The sequence below is a fragment of the Pyrgilauda ruficollis genome, unplaced genomic scaffold (genome assembly GCF_017590135.1).
Source record: "Pyrgilauda ruficollis isolate IOZ18807 unplaced genomic scaffold, ASM1759013v1 scaffold174, whole genome shotgun sequence".
Classification (NCBI taxonomy): Eukaryota; Metazoa; Chordata; class Aves; order Passeriformes; family Passeridae; genus Pyrgilauda; species Pyrgilauda ruficollis.
The window spans coordinates 293,811-310,390 of record NW_024516320.1 but is presented as its reverse complement, the minus strand read 5'-3'; the positions used below and the strand labels follow the sequence as shown (position 1 = coordinate 310,390).

The window sequence follows — 16,580 nt, the reverse complement described above, 5'->3', positions numbered from 1 at the left end:
ACAGAGTAGAGACTGGACAATACAGAGTCTTGTTAGTCTCTAAAAAAGCAGGGAAATAATGCCGTATTGATTTTTGTGATTTTTTTTCTTTTATATATTCTCTGTGTTCTTTACACAAATATTTTAGCTCTGTAGTCTTCTATTGTAACTTCAGTATTTTCCTAGGCAGAAGGACAAAACACATTCCAAGACCCCAATGCTACCTTGGCTCTCCTTAGAAACCAAGATTGAGACCAGCTCTTCAAGATATATTTTTATAGAGTTTAGGCCTCATCTGAGGGGGAGGATTTAGAACGTACCAGAGCACAGGGGCATGACTTCACCAGGTGTGCATCTAACTGGGGATTATTGCCAGATACGCTTATTTGCAAAGTTTATAAAAATTGTATATGCATTATGCAGGGTGTGCATCTTCAGCATTTTCCAGCTGATGAATTGGGTACTTAAGGATCCTTACATAAAGGATAACCAATTTTATCACCCTGTGTCTTATATTTCTAGGACCAGACAAAAAGGTATCAGTAGGTGCTGAATGGATACCAAAAAAATGGAGAGACAGAAGCAAGATAGATCCCAAATATTCACTGAGGAAACAATGTCCTGAATCAAACAAGTCATATTTGTTTAGTAACAAGGGAACTGATAACTGATGGTGACCTTTTACTAATAGTGGTGCATGTAAATGTGAAATGAGTTACACTCTTATGGGAAACATAGCTGATACTTTCTCTAAACTGAGTGCTACTCCTTTCTATATGGTCTACGCAAATAGAGGGAAGGATTTGATATAGCAGAGGGAAGAAAACATCTGTAGAGAGAAATTCTGTGGTTGAAATACCTGTATTAGCACACAGGGCTTTGCATAGGAATTTCTCTTACAACTACTATCCATTAGGACTGCAGTCCAAATGGTCTGGACACTAAATAGAATTACAGAGAAAAGGATATTTACTCCTAAACTGTTTATGCCTGTGGTCTATCCATATGGATGACAAAACAGATCTGGTACTAAAACAAAAATATGCAACATGAACAAAGCAATCAAATAGAACAATGGAGACAAAATTGGAATGTAACAGATTAAACAAACAGTAGGATCTACATTTTATAACATAGAATTCTAGCAACAAATATTACTCTCAGCTCACTGCTAGAACTGGCTCTTCTCAGCATGGTCAGCTGTTTGAAGTATTATATCCAATGTAAGCCTCCATGTAGGACTTGATAAATCTTTTGTGAAGACCAGAGAGCTGTTTTATTCAACTCATAAAGGACAATACAGAGCAATAGTAATCATTAAGGTGAAAGAAGATTAATGCAGCAAGTAAACAGCAGGAAAAAATAATTAAAACTGAAGTTAAATTGAACTTCCCTTGATCACAGACTCAATTAGATTAATCAATCATCTGAGATTATCAAATCGAACCTTTGACCAGACACCACCCTGTCAAGTAAATTATGGAAAAAAGTGCCCCATCCAGTTTTCTCTTAAAGACCTCCAGGGATGGATGACTCCACAGCCTCTCCAGGCAACTTGTTCCAGTGCTTAACAGGTCTTTCTGTGAAAGAAGTTCTTCCTAATGTCCAGCCTGAACCTCCTCTGGTGCATGATTCAGATTGTCCTCTCATCCTATCTGCCTGGTAGAAGGGGTTGACTTCACTTTGCTACAGCTTCCTTTCAGATAGTTTTAGGAAGTGGTAAGGTTACCCCAAGTCTCCTTTTCTCCAGGCTAGGCAACCCCAGATCCATCAATTGTTCCTCAGACTACCTCTAGACTCTTCACCAGCTTCATTGCCCTTCTCTAGACAATGTAGGGAACAGAAAAATTGTGAATGATCTGAGGGTAAAAACAAATGTCTTCATGAATCTTGGAGTGCTGTCTCTCTAATGAGACCACAAAGTGGCATCAAAAATCAATCACTTTGGTTTACTGGTTTATTTTCTCATGAGCTATCATAAAGGAACAATGTGATCCTTGAAAAGAGTGCAGGTAGATACTGTATTGGGATCCTTGCGAACAACATTAAACCTGAGGAGCTGGTGATCTTGAAAAAGCTATATTTCTCCTACCCAAACTTGGACTTGAGAATTCCATGTTATTAATATGATTTGTAAATTACAACATATATTTGGGAAAGGTAAACTGTATAGAGATCAAGGGACACAATACATTGATCCTGACTGGGAGACAGCTGTACACTGCAACTAACATGAGATGGTGCAGGCAGCTGCCTGCGGGCAGCTCCTGCTCAGCACTGCCATGATACCTCCTGCATGGACTTGCCCTTAAACAGATCTGTTTTCTTGTAAGGAAGTTAAAGATGACCTCAAATGACTGAAAGGGTGAGTTTCTTTCCACAGACAGGATCTGCTCTGTGCAGTGTGCCGTGGGAAAATCCATTGGGGCACTGTTCAATGCTGCATGGAGTGCCCATCACCTGAGGCGATGTAAGATGTTACTATCTATACCCCTCTTTTTAGCCTGTCTTTTTGAAGTAACTTTATTAAGCCACTTTTTGTTGGGCCTTTCTCACTGAAATCTAGAAAAACCCCTGCACCAGCTCACATTCACCTCACCCCACACCTCCATGCGGAACTTGGAAAACATCTTAAACATTTTGGTTCTCTCCACTGTTAATAGCACATTACCAGAAACTTAAAATGTTTTACAATACTTCTGTATTGTTAAATTTCTCTTCTATCTGACTGATATTTTACCCATGAAAACAAAATTCAGGTTTTCCATCTTTTTGGATGGAAAGAACAGTAGGGGGAGCTCAAAGCTTTTTTTCTTTTCTTGTAAATCTCAGACTTATGACTAGTTTCATAGCAGAAGCAGGTATTAATGATAAAAGTTTTCCCTCATAAATAGAAGAGGTTTGAATATCGTATATAATTCAAAATACAGCTATTACTCTCAGTATCCAAACTAAAATTTAACCACTGATTATTCTGAAAATTTCCTGGTCTCTTCAAAATCTCAGTTCTGTTAAACACTCTTTATTTTGGAATAAAAAATTTCATCTTCTTTCAATCTCCTTAAATATATAACCATCAAAACAAAACCAAAATTTCAGAGGATTTTTATTTAGATTCTACATAAGGCAATGCAAACCCACAATTCAAAATACAACCAGATTAGGAAGCACTCCCATAGAAATACAGTACCCTGACAGCCTGCCTCACAATTATACCCATAACAGGGTAATACATATGTTTTATCCAAACTGGTGTTTAAACAATCTTAGCACTCTATCCAATTCTCTATATATGTCCAAAACAGAATTTTCTCAGTGTTGAAAAGTCTCTTTTCTCTGTCTCTTCAGACAAATGAAACAAATCTTCGCCTTTTCCCTACTAATGAATTTCCATAATTCCCTTAAATATTATTATAGATTCACCAATATATTCCATAAGTATAGAGCACTATCTAAATTCCATGTTAACTGCAGGGGAATTTGACTAATAACAGCAGCCACTGCACTGCTACTATTAGATCTGCATCTCAGGCATGAGAGTTTTTTCTATTTCAGCCCAAATTCAAGTACACAAATCATCCCATACTGATTGAAGAAACATACTATCTGGCTATCTGAGGTTATAGTTGTACAAACTGAGGTTACAGGTATAAGGAGAGTTATGTAACTGTAATTATAGCTATAAAATGAGGCTTACAATTCAACCCACATTTTTACTTCAGTATGTAACTGAGTGCCTTGATTCCTGCTTGATACTTCCTAAAGTATTAAATAGAAGCCAATTATTTTGCTATCTTCCAACTCAGTTTTCTCCATTACTTTAAATACTTCTGCAGAAATACTACTTTCATCAAGTATTTGTGATGGCTTAATATAAGACTTAATGAGGACCATTTTTTCTAAGTACCACAAGCTTTTCTAATAGATTTTCATATAGAGAAAGAAAGATACTTGCCTTATTACTGTACTTCCACTTAGAGGAAAACACTGATCATGTGTTGTCCTAAGATCCTTCTCTGCATTCACTTTAAAACCATAAATACTTGAAACAGTCTCATGATGGGCTTCTGCTATAATGTTTTTAAATTATATATATCAATAAAAATAATTTAATTGCTCACCTGAAAACACAATTGACTAGGTCATAACTTTTATCCTTATCTCCCTTATCCCTCACACACTTGCTTATGATTTTCATTAGAAGATTTGGTAGTAATGTGCGAAATATATTGATGGTCCTATTAATACAAGACATGAAGCATATACAAAGTACAGAATTTATTCCTAAAGCTTCTAAATTCTTGCATTTAATTTGTGTATAAATTGCACATTGATAAGATAATTTATGAACCACTATTACATGCAAGTGGATATTTATTTTCTGTTCATCTTCACTGGAAAAATATTTTTTCACTTTACATACTAAACTCTGGTGCAAGATTGTGAAAAGTATTGAAGAATGCTTTGATTTTGGATTAGTCTTCCATTTTAAAATTATGGGCAATGTGATAGTTATCCGTGGTCCTTCTAGTGACGTACTTTGGATTGCAAGAAAATAACCTCTGTTGACGCACTCTTTGGATGATGGAAAGATTTATAAATAATACTTTTCCATGAATTACCAAAAGAACTACCTCTGTCTGGGTGATGTGTAACTCTTGCCTCCCTGTCCTGTGACACAGTGAAAACTAAGATGGGAATGAGGGCCTATCAATTTATGCTTTCTAATGGTTAGACTATTGCTGAAATAGTCACTGAACAAACTGGAGGAGTCACACAATTACAATGTGCATGTTAAATATCTTAAAGGAAGCTCATGGTCTGACACTACAGTGTATGATAATGAAAAACAATTCCATTGTTTTTCAATTGTTGAAAATTATGGAGTTACCATGCTATGAAACTTATAGGAAATCAGAATTAGGAAGCATATGTCCAAGAATAGACTGTAGGGTAAGAGTAAAAGCTAGAATAGAATGTTTGAGGTCTTAGATAAATAATCCAAATATACAATACCATTAACCTAGCAGAGCATGAGAAGGCCTACTGATGGCAAATGAACTAGACATTATACCAAGTCTCCCTAGGTTAATAAACAGGTGTGATTATATATATGAATAACTTACGTTGGACTTGCACAAAAATAAGAAATCCATAAAGACTAAAAGCTGCCTTGTTAAAAATTCAATGAGCTGAAAGAAAAATGTGCTTGAAAGTGACAAACATAATAAATGCACATAAAAGGTATTTTGACAGAAACAATAGTATTTCTATGATGCCAAAATATGAATTTATAATTTATGTCATGGAGGTGGAAGACTAGTATCCCCCATACTATATCCTGGGCTGAACACTTAATCACTTGCTTTGCTGAAACTTTTGGGAGGAGATTTTAACCTATAAAACAGTGAAATAATAAAAATACAAATAAGCCTGGATTCATAATTGGCATCCATTTCATGGTAAAAGCAATACAACAGGACAAAAGTAATCAGAGAAACAGCCGGTGTCAATACTGAAGACTTAAGTATTCCTTTTCAGTGAGTGGCCATATTACTGTAGTATCAGCTCATACTCTACCAATTTATTAATGTAATTTGTGTCTTGTGGCTATGTCAAGCATGGTGAGATTTTTTGCTTTGTTTTGGGTTTTTGGTTTTCTTCAGGGTTGAAATTTATGATCCTGTTCCACCAGACTTGTGCAGAACAATACAGGAACAACTGGCTCATGCAGGTGATCCAGCAGCTAATTCCCACAGAAGTGGTGGTCTGGATCACACTGTGCCTACTAGACGTTTTCCATGAGCAGGATTGAAGGGTCAACCGAAACTTTGTGAAAGACAATGCAAATCCTTTAACAGCAAACTCTGGGAAAATACCCAGTCAAGCAAGCAAGCAAGGAACCAACCAACAAACCCTAACGACCAGAAAAATTCCCACCCAACACAATACACCAGGATCAGTTCCGTGTACCGTTAAGGAGCCAAATCATGCGGCTGGCAGCCTGTCCTGCTGCAGCGGGCAGCCAGCGAGGAGCACTGTGGACAGAATGCTGGCTCCTGGTGTGGCGTGCTCAGCTGGGGTGCGCGTCCTGCACCGCCCTGTGCTTGGCAGCACGTCGGGACGCCAACACGCGCTTCTCTGCATAACACCCCTCTTCTGCTGCCGGGGCAAAATAATATTAAGAGATGAGTCTGAAGAACAAAAGCATTTCGAAAAATACTTGAGCTTTTTCAGAGATAGGTCATCCATAATAACCTCGACATACAAACAGGTAGAAGGAAAGAAGTTTCTAAAATTCCACATAAATTAGTGAAAAAACAGGGGGTTAACTCTTCCCTGGTCATTAGTCGGCACCTTAGCACCTTGGCGGGCACCTTTTGCTTTGAAATAAGTAACACTGAGAAACATTCAGAAGATGATTTGTCAAAACTACACACACTGGAACAAATTAATATCTGTTGAAGGAAATTTCAAATACTGGATGTTATTCATTTAACAGCAGAGAACAGCAGATACATTTTATTTGGGTTTTTTCCCTCTTAAAAAAATCAAAAATAACCAACCAAAAAAAAAAAAAAAAAATCCCCCCCAAAACCAAAAAACCAAACCAAAAAAAAACCCCAAACCCCAACCAAAAAAGAAAAAAAAAAAAAAAATAAAAAAACCACCAAAACCCAAACAAAACCAGCAAACAATAACCTGATTAGGAGGGTATACTGGAAGGATAATTTGCTCAACTCAGACATACTGACAGCCTCTAAATTTACTAGAAACATTCACAAACAAGATGTACTTCTCAATAGCACTGTGCAAATATCTTCTTAATGCACAATAGCAACCAAAAAACACTCACAAGATATCCCATTGGTTAAGATGGGAGGCTTACTAGTTATGAAAATCCTATGATGTTGCTATACACAATCTTCTGTTTTACTGTCATGTATCAAGTTCAGATACCATTTGGAACCTGTCAAAACATCACAGAAAACCTTTCTTAGGCAGAAAAGACAGAGGAAAGTGACAATAAATATCTTTAGGCATGTGGAAGGAAGAAATTGAAAACTGCAATAGATCAGTGGAAAGAATGTTATGGACATGATTAAACATAGTGGTAGTTTCCAAATCTTTACTGTCTTATGGGTAAGAATACCAAAGACACAAGGTGTTTTATACCAGCTTTTCTCCCTCTGTTAGTCTCACTTTTAATTTCCTGTGGCAGTAAGCAACATCAAAATGTCTCACAGGCAATGGGTTGCTATGAGCCATGCACTGGAGACTACTTGAATAGAGGAATATGAGATTAGTGCTATAGGGAAGCTTATCAGGAAGTGTCTGTCCAGGATTAGGTAACAGTATGGACAGTATCTATGGATAATAATTACCTGCATAGGCTATAAAGATTTCTGTCATTTACTGATAGTTGTTATTAGGATAAAATATTTATAAAGGATGTTTCACATTTCAAAACAGAAGCCAACCATTATGAAATTGAGGTCTGGAAAGAAATTTCCTCATAGGTTTATTATCATGTAATTATCCATAATGGGGTTCTTCTGACTTCCACTAAGTCATGAAGCAAATGAGTAAAACAGTGTATAATGGCTATCTGCTGATGCCATATTCAGTACTAGATAGCTCATCCATTAAAAAATCTGAAGTTATTTATTCTGTAAAGATTTGAAATCCAGTTATACCAATAGAAGTGGTACGTGCAGATTACAGTTATGGTTTGTGGGGTGTCTTGTCTCATTAGAAATGCAAAATTAAATGACAGTTCTGCATTTGAGGTATACACTGTGTTCACGCATTTTATACCGAGCATATAAAACAGTTAAGAAAGTTTAGTCCAACTTCTTCTACTGCAAACTGTTACAGTTTTTATTAGAACAGTGTGCCCTCAGTTTTGGAGAGGACATTGATTCAGTTTACCTACAGGTTGGAAGTCATTGATCTGTTCCTAACCTTTTTTCAAGACGTGATTCCTGGAGATGATTGCTGTGGATTTGGGCACAATGTACAAAACATCCAGCAAGTATTTCTTGTGAGCTTTACCATACTCACCATCACTCTTTTGGACTCTGGCATTTAGAAGAAAACCCTAGTATTTATCTCAAAAACCCTAATAATTATTTTCTTGAAGTAACCTCCCTCCCTTTTTTGTTACTTGTTGTCTCTGTAATTCAGTGTTGGCACTTTAGAAATCTTAATTGCATGTAATATTAATACATCTGGGACCAGTACACAATACAGGTGAATACATAGATACACTTGTATACATACAGGTTTTGAAAGAGAGAATATGCTTTGAGTGAAATATAATCTCTTCTTAGTCTCTGAAACGACTCAATTTTGACTAGAAATCATCGACTTTTAGTCAAATTTGACTAAAGAAAAAAGTTTCCAGGTTGTATCAATCATTTTTATACACTATATATACCAGTACAATACAGATCTACATTAAAATGATGCTTTTTTTAAAATAAGTAATGTGGTTTTTTTATGCTCTAAAGAATTGATTGAATAGTGGGGGATTATTTTCTTGATTGTTTTGTTATCTTTTTTTATTTTTAATTCCCTCACTGTCTTACTCTTTATGGCAGACTTTAGTTAAATAATTTTGTCAGTACATATGGAAGCTTTTAGGAAGGAGCATATGAATTTCAAAACAGATGTCAGCAGGTGCTGGTGAGGTATCAGACGTGGAGCTAGAAGATAGAGAGTAATGTGCCTTTCTACTCACTACCTAGGCTAGTACCAGATTCACAGCCGATTTGGCAACATTCCTAGATACAAGTAGCTTAAAATGGAGGTGGCCAAAGGAAGTGCAGGTGTGGGAATTCTGTGAGGAGTTTACGAATTCACGAAAACTAGAAGGTGCACCAGTGCATTCTGCTCTGCGTGATTGTATGCCATGACCCTGAGGGATCCCGAGAGCTACATGGGGGCAGCTTTCCAGGGACTGGGCCTGAGGCAGGGGCTGGGGCGAGGGGCCAATAGAACTCACCGCAGCCGAGTATCGGCCACACCGGTGGTGTTCCGCGGGGTGTCCCAGCGCGTTCGTGCCGAACGCACGGCTTTGCCTTCCCAGCAAGGAGTCAGGGCGCTAAACCTTCCGGGTGCCTGACGGTGTGCGTGTATCCCGCTCTGCCTTCCCATTCCGGCCAAAGGTGGAAAAGGCATTTTCGGCTCCTTACTCCTCCCTTCCTTTCAGCCGGCCACATTTTCCGCCAGTCCCTGCCAACCCAACTCATCTCTCCTAGGATGGGAACAGAATAAAAATGTGTGCCCACGACTAAAAACAAAGGAAGCGAAAGCAAAGGCGTTAGGGAAGGCGCTGCGTGGCAGGACAAACCGGAGCAGGCACGGCTCCTCGCAGCCATTTGGAGTGAGCACAAGCCCCTCAGATCCGTTCAGTCTCTTCCCGCACCTCCTCCTCTGCCCTCCTCCTCCGCCGCCGCAGGGCGGGCGGCGCGGCCCTGGGGGGCGGCACAGCGCGGGCGGGGGCTCGGCTGCCCCGGCCGCTCGCCCCCACCGCGCAGCGGGGCGGAGAGAGAGCGGGAGCGGCGGCGGGAGACGGGCCGCCATATTCCTGCCGCACCACGCCCGCGGAGCCCAACCATTTAAAAGCCGGTCGAGCTCGACCCCTGCTAGTGCACTCGTTTCCCTTTCCGCTGTTCTGTCGGCAGCGCGGATAGGGCCGAACCGAACGGAGCCGAACAGCGGCAGCTCTCTGATAGCGAGCTCTGCTTTCCTTCACCACCACCCCCGCCTCCTTCTTAGAAGGGCGAGCGGCTGAGGCAGCGGGAAGGAGGAGCGGCCGCGGGGAAGCTCTTCCTGCCGGGCAGCGGCGTTCTCGCCCACCCCGCAGGAGCCGGGCTCCCGCTCTGGGGGCGGGGAGCGGCGGGGAGATGTGTGCGTGTGCGGGGCGGGGGAGGGATTAGTGGGCATTAGCGCTTCCACGGGGGTGGGGTGGTCGCGTCGGAGGGCGGCGGGGGTGTCGGCGGCCGCCAGGGACACTCGGGGACCGCGCAGGCTGCGGGCGGCGGCGAGGGAAGGGGAGCAGCGGGACGAGGGGCGGCTCGGCTGGGTAGCGCTGCTGCCGCGGTGGATGTTTCCATGTTGTTCGGTGCATGATTTAGAGGAGAGGAGGAGTTGGAAGCGGCGGGTGTCAGCGGCAGGGAGCGGGGATCCGCGCCGCCAGCGGCCCTGCCTTTCTTCTTGCCCCTCTGTGGCATCGAGGCTACTCTGCCTGCGTGCCTGCCCTGCGGCGGCCCCCGGGCTCTCGAAGAGCGCCTGTGCCCCCCGGGGCCGGAGCGGCGGCGGGGTGCGTGTGTGCGAGTGTGCGTGCGGGTTTAGGGGGGGTGGGGGCTGTGTCTGAACCAGTTAGGAAGAATGACTTTGGAGTCCATGATGGCGTGCTGCCTGAGCGAGGAAGCCAAAGAAGCCCGGCGGATCAACGACGAGATCGAGCGGCAGCTGCGTCGGGACAAGCGGGACGCCCGCCGCGAGCTGAAGCTGCTGCTGCTGGGTGAGTGTGGGTCTTCGTCCTCCCGCCTCGGGCCGCTCGCCTCGGGCCGCTCGCTTCGGGCCGCCGCCGGCGCGCACGCCCCAGGTGCCGCCGGGCTGCTGCCCGGGCATCGCCGCTGGCGCGGTCCGTGCTGGGGCGCAGGTACCCGGCGGCGGGGACGGGGCGGCAGCGGCAATGCCTGCGGTGCCTCTGGGCTCTCCTCGCCCCCGCCGCGGGGAGCCGCAGGCCGAGCCCCCGCCGCGGGGAACGGGGCGTGTGTGCCCGCCCGCGGGCATCGTCGGCGGTTGGGTTCGGTGTGGAACGGGAAGAGGCCTTCCGAAATGGAGAGGGAACGAATGGCGGGTGAGTGAGGGGGCTGCGGGACGAGGGGCAAATGTCGATGTGTGTGGGAGAGCGATGGTAGCGAAGCGGATTAAGGAAGGGATTCGCTGGGGGAGTCGCTGTGCAGGTCGATGGTGGCGGGTGTGATATCTGCATTGTTCCCTGGGCTTCGGGAAGGTGTTAGCTCACCGGTTGAATTTTTTATTGTGATTTTTATTTCTGGAGGTAAAGTTGGATAAGGGGCTTGTGCTCAGCTTGCGTACCGGTTTCTGTAAAGGAAAGGGAGCCGCAAAGGCCCAGATGCACATGGCAAGCTGAGGGGTAGCCTGAAGTGTGCTGGATGGTTACAGGATCTTTAATACTGTTGGCATGCACCCGCTGGTCAGGAAATAAAATCAGCTGTATCGTTTCTCCTTAATTAAAACAGAGGTTGCTATTTTAGAGCCGCAAGTATGCGGAGGTGGCATTTATCTAATAGAAATTTGGCTTATCTTAAAGTAAGTCTTTCAAATTAAAATATGCCTCCCCGAGTCCAGTGTGATGCACTGTGTCGCGTAGCTCCCTTGTAATAGTTCCTGCCTGGACTCATAGGCCTTTATGTATTTTAGCCCTACTGTCTGTGTGTGGATGAGGGAGTATGTTCCAAATGGATGTGGGATGTTTACGGGGAAGATGTTTTTCTTGGGCCACGTATGTGGAAGTAGTGGTTTATACTGGGGAAGTAAACTGCCAATTCAATGAGGTAAGGCAAGCTGTAAGGAAAAGTTTGAATATATTTTAGTGCTTTCATATGAATATGCTATTTCCTGAAGGTTATCTTCTGGGTATAGAGAAGGTTGGCATCTGTAACTGATCTGGGAGAGAAGTAGTGGACATGGATGCATCTCTCACAGTAATAATGTTCTGTTGGATTTTGGCCGGATTTTGGGTTATGGCAGTGCATGGTGATTCCAGGATTCACAAAGCAGATAAAATAGATTGTCCTTGCTTAATATTATGGATGTCTAGGTATGATTAATGGTAGACACTGGCTTCAGGAGAGGCAGTTCATACATTTGACCTGTTGCTCAGGTCCAGATTTTTCTTGATTTCTCTTACAGTAGTACTAGAGGCTTCTCCCAGATTTTCAGAAATATATGAAATCCACTGAATGAGACCAGTGTATATTACTTAGAGAAGAAATTCAGAGATTCACTTCCACAATTAGGAGCGCGGAACTTGAGCCGCTTTGCAAGGTCCTCCCACCACTAACATGAAGTATTTGGGTAGGTGGTGGAGTCCAGTTACGGCATCGTTTTGGATACGATGTGGCGATTTGTAGGATAATGTGGCGATTTGTAGAAGAACAGGGGAGAAGCCAACACATAGAAAGAATTAGGGAAAACTCTATTGAGTTCCTGTATAAAAGACTTCTGTGTTCATTGTCAATGCCAGCTAAGAGTTCCAGCAGGCTTGTGAAAGTGGAGGCATGATGTGGAGATCTGAAGGGGTGAATTTTGGCTGCATGTACTTAACAGCACATCCATATACCTGGGTAATAAAACTAGTACAGAAATTGTTACTGTACATGCTTTTTCTCTTTTGTTTTGTCAGCCTCTGTGATGTGTTTGACTGAAAGAAAGAGTATGTGCACATTTGGATTAACACTTAATGATCTTGTCTTGTTCAGTAAGTAGTGAACGACTCTTGGTGTCTTGGTATTTTGTAGACATAGGTTTCAATTTCTAAAAGAAATTTAGGGAAACTTCTTTCATAAGTGGGTTTATCTTATGTACCTTAGAGCACTTTTTTTTTAGTCACTTTCATTGCTTCCCCAGCATAAGCAAATGCTCAGTTACTAAGTTTGTTGTTTGTATGGGTCATTCACATGGTTATGAGAGAGATGAAAACAGTTTTCAAATGAAAATACATTCATTAAAGATGGTGAGGCTGGTATCAGGAAAACCATCTGAACATGTTTAAAATTATCTGATTTTTTTAATACTGAATAGATGTTTACTGTCCCATTTCATCTCTTTCTCCTTCATTTTTAGGGAGAAGAATCACTAGTGCAGCTTCATTTTATGTAAGCATAAGTGAATATGTTTGGGTTTTCTTCTTTTTTTTTTAATCTTTTCTGGAAGTGCCAATTTCTCAGTCCCACTCTCTCAAGTATTATGTGTCTGAAAAAACAAGCGTGTTAAGGTTTTAAAATACGGAACTAAGCCTTTGACTTTTAAAGAGAATATTAGTGCAGTTTAAGCTGAGCCTTGTTAAGTGTCTATGCATGTTCTTCAGAATAGTTGCAAGTGGAAAGGTATTATCAACCTTTAAAGGCACAAACACGTGTATCTGTGCTACGTTGTTTTATTGTTACACTTGCTTAAGAATTAGATGTATGCACATAGGTAGCAAACATAAAGAAAAAAAAATAATCTTTTTGATTCAGAGGAAAAGGATTTTTTCCCTCTAACTCATGAAAGACGCAGTGCCTTCTTGGAAACTTAGGTTCTCTGAATTGTTACTGTGTCTCACACATACACATACACCTGCACATGCACACAAGCACACACACTGCTTAATGTGCTCATGATATCTTTTTACTTTTATTGAAATCAAAGAGCTTAAAGTCAGAAGTAATTTGTGTAAAACTTTCACTGTGTGCTAAGATTATTTTTAGGTATTAGTTTAAAAATAAACACTCTTCGATTAAACATTAAAATACTACTTTTAGGTACTTCTTTGTACATCATTGTTTGATTTTTAAACATATTAGAACAGGACAAAATATTTTTTTACAATTGTAATTATGGAAAACCAAAATCCATAAATATGCACTGAAGTGTATTACATGATAGTAGTTTCAGCTAGCACAACTTGGCTGTAGTGTTTTGAGACACTTTGGAACAGATTCAGTCTTCCACTGAATTTGGTTTTAATCTCTTTAACTCTTCTGGATGTCGTTACTGATGAACACTTTGTAAAACCCTGTGATTGTTCTCCAGAGCGTGCTGTTGTTAATATCCGCCTGTTGTCTGCTGTTAGCTGTAAAAACACATTGTTTTTATAATTAGGGGAGAAAACAAAGAGGTGTTCCAATGTTTTATATTCACCTATTCATGTGTTCTGCATGCTTTTATTTGAAACATTTATGTACATATTTATTTTAAAGTAGTAAGAGCTGTATACTTACATATATATTTTTTCTGTCATACTTCCGTATATATTTTTTTCCTGCCATCCATGTTAATTTTTCAGGGACTCGGAAAGCAGCATGCATTTGAGCCTGCATGACAGATTGTAGCCATAAACCATCAGTCCTGGACATAGTCTGCCTGTAGACTGTATCCATTAATATTGTACACGATTTTCTCACTGGGAAATGCCTGAAGTATCTAAGAAAACAATCTGCAGATGTTGTGCTAGCTGTGCCTATGTGTCTGTAAACCCAGGCCAGATTAGGTACTGGAGATGTGTGTGACAGTGCTATTTTTTTTCAGTATATTGGTTGGTATTGTGTCATGTGCAAAGCCTGGTTTTTTAAGAGTTAGGTACTTCTTATGTTGAAGGTAGCAAATGTGTCAGTGAAGAGACTTGCCTTGATACAAGTGTCTTTCTGTTCTCCCCGCTGTAGCACAGAAACTAGATGGACAATAAGCCATTTAAGTTGGCATGAACGGCAGTCAATCTTATGCCAAAAGATGCTTTTGAACATACAATGATTATATGTATTATTTCTTAAACCTGTGTCGGCCAAATGCAGAACTTGATGTATTCACAGATGCAGACTTTGTGTAGATACAGTGAAGAGGAAATGAGTCTGTTAAGCCAACAGTGGCAAACTCTTGTTTCATATAACTTCTTCAGCTGGAAAAACAAGCTTTTTTGTTTTGTTTTGTTTTTTTTTTTTGGAAACTTGTATTTTTATCAGTCTGCCCTACTCACACTGAACTCTTTCAAATAATTTTAGGTAACTCATACAGTACATATTTACTACTGTAAAATGAACAAATAACCTCTTCATACATATTGTAACTAGATAGGCAGATATCTCTTGTTTAGCAGAAGCTGTTTCTAAGGTCATATAATTTCATTCTGTGTGTTTAACACTTTGATGTATTCTCATGTACACAGATATGTCCATATATAAGAACATTTCTTTTATGGGGTAGGAAAGCACAAATCATCATTTGGATATCAGTGTGATGATGTGAAGAACATATATTTAGAAAATATTTAAGAACATTTATTTTTGGTGCACCATAAAAGGATACCTTGTGTGCAGCCATTAAAAAGGGTTTGTTGCTCTTTGTTACTCGATAAATGATCTACACCACCAAAGTTAATAGGACTTAGCAGAGGGTCTGAACAGTTAAAGAATTCAGACGTATTTAGCTTTATTTACATTTCAAAGAGCCAAGTGACCCTTAATTTGTATGTTACACTGGCAAACAATGTTGAATAAATGTAGGATGAAAAAATACATGCTAAGCAGAGAAATCATTGGAGAATGGGCATTTGAGTTTGTGCTGCAAAATGAAGAAATAATAATTCTCCTCGTTTATTTGCTTCAAATTAGTTTTGTTGTACGGTAACAGCAATTTCATAGGGTAAGGCACTACCTTGCAGTCTCTGAAAAAGGAATCACAGAAAGGTGTGAAACAAAGTAAGATAGTTGTCCAATTAATGGTGATTAGCTTTGTTGCAGAAATAGAATGCTATAAGCACAATATCTTTTTCTATGAACTTCCGTAAGCTGAATTGTAGAAGACTGAAGAAAATCTGTTCTTGTACACAAATGCAACTGTGTAGGAACAGCTGTTACTGATGAAATTATGGAAGTTTTTCAGTATTCACTTTTATTTACTGTAATTATCAAACCTGGCAAGAACAAAGAGCAGGAAAGCAGGAGAAAACAAAGGAAGAATTAGCATATTGGAAACACTAGGAAGCCATACACATGGTGTTGACCAAAAAGAAGGAAGCATGCCACAGGTTTTAAATATTATTAACTCTGTGCAAAGAAGTTAGATGTGTTAAAACTGGATTAAGAGAAGTCCAAGAGATACCACTGTTTTAGAATTTAAAAGTTTTGAAAGTCTCCTGGTCCTGGAGAGTTCCAGGAACAGCACAAATGTTTTTTCAGGATAAACTAAAGTTTAATTCTGAAGTGTTCCCTCAATAAGTAGTGCTGATACTGAGGCTAAACTGAAGCGTGATTTTCTACAGATTTTTGTCCTTTGTAAATCAAAGAACAAATGGTAGGGAATAATTAAACTTTCTAATTTGTACACTCTACTTACTGTTTATCAGTAGTGCAGAGTTTTATCCCAGAGCCCTGATGCAGTTGCCAACAGAGGAGTACTGCTGTTCATTTCATTCTGCACTTGAGAAGGTGGTGTGGCTATTCCAGGAACAAAAGTAAACCCTACCAAGCAAGAGTCCTCCTTCATCCATACGTTAAGGCAGAATCATCTGACAAACTACTGTAATGAACTGTATGATTTAGGTGAGCCCCACTGTGTTGGTTCAGCTCATCTTTCTGTGGAAAGCAGGTGGTGTGCAATACATGCATTGCTTGAATAAGCAGCAGAACTTTCTAAAGTTGGTGGAAGTGGAAGAAACTAGTGATTCAGTAAATTGTAAAGATAAAGACTATATCACTATTGCCTGAGCACAGCTGAGCTGTGTATTGACAGCTTCATCTGGGAGCTTTGCTATTTGTAATTTAGATTGATCTGTGTGTGGAAGAAGCATCTGATAGGAATGA

General features: G+C 40.7%; 1 pseudogene across 1 annotated transcript in view; it reads left to right on the top strand.

Annotated features, from left to right (window-relative positions):
* The first annotated feature begins 10,369 nt into the window (after window positions 1–10,369).
* The window catches only part of LOC121351828, a 117,958-nt pseudogene continuing 111,747 nt past the window's right edge, over window positions 10,370–16,580 (top strand). Inside the window, exon 1 of the transcript XR_005954844.1 lies at window positions 10,370–10,510. The product of XR_005954844.1 is annotated as a guanine nucleotide-binding protein G(q) subunit alpha-like (transcript). The remainder of the gene's footprint in view (window positions 10,511–16,580) is intronic.